Source organism: Nannospalax galili, unplaced genomic scaffold (genome assembly GCF_000622305.1).
Source record: "Nannospalax galili isolate Female #2095 unplaced genomic scaffold, S.galili_v1.0 scaffold1169, whole genome shotgun sequence".
NCBI lineage: Eukaryota > Metazoa > Chordata > Mammalia > Rodentia > Spalacidae > Nannospalax > Nannospalax galili.
Window position 1 is genome coordinate 213106 of NW_008360301.1, and position 990 is coordinate 214095.

The 990-nt window shown below is 38.6% G+C and overlaps 1 non-coding gene across 1 annotated transcript; it reads left to right on the forward strand.

Moving 5' to 3' along the window:
* Positions 1–257: 257 nt before the first annotated feature.
* On the forward strand, positions 258–363 carry LOC115068626. The gene has a single exon (XR_003847958.1). It is a non-coding gene; the product is annotated as a U6 spliceosomal RNA (small nuclear RNA).
* The last annotated feature ends 627 nt before the right edge of the window (positions 364–990 follow it).

Genomic DNA, 990 nt, shown 5'->3' on the forward strand with positions numbered 1-990 from the left:
TGTGGGGATAGCTCCTCCACACTGATGGCCACTCTAATTCCAAGTAGACAAGTAAGAGTGGGAGTAGGAAGCCAGTGAAATGGGTCATTTTATCTCATGGACTTCTACCAACAGAGCAAGTGATATTTTTGTGAATTTCCATTCTGTTTATGAATCCATGAAAGTAAAAAAAAAAAAATCATTCGTTCAAGAATGCTCCTCACAGAGTCCTGAGATACAGTTCACAGCTCATAGATCATAACAATTGGAACTCAAGAGTTTGCTTTGGCAACACATACACTAAAATTGGAATGATACAGAGAAGATTAGTATGAGCCCCTACACAAAGATGACTTGCAAATTTGTGAAGCATTCTATGTTTATACTCGGGCACAAGAAAGACTTTGAACAGAGCTCTGATAGCACAGGCATTAAGACCAACTGACAAATGGGGCCTAAAAAGCTCTGTACAGCAAAGGACACACTGTCATGCAAGTGAAAAGGCAGCCTATGGAATACGAAAAATTCTTTACCAGCTACACATTTGACAGAGGGTCAGTGTCCAGAATACACAAATAACTTAAAAAACTAAGCCTCAAGAAAATAAACAAACCAATTAAAACGTTGGGACAATGAACTAAACAGAGTTCTCAAATAATGAAATGCAAATGACTGAGAAGTATTTTTTTAATGTTCAACATCCTTAGCCATCGGGGAAATGAAAATTAAAACTACCTTGAGATTTCATCTTACCCCAGTCAGAATGACTAAGATTTTAAAAATGGTGACAAATGCTGGTGAGGATACTGGAAAAGAAGAACACTTATTCACTGCTAGTGAGAGCACAGACTGGAGCAACCACTACAGAAATCAGTGTGGAGAGTTCTCAAAAAGCTAGAAATAAATCTACCACATGATCCAGCTTACCACTCTTGGGCGTATACCCAGAGGACTCTATATCCTCCTGCAGAGATATCTGCTCATCCATGTTCATCATGAATGACATGAATG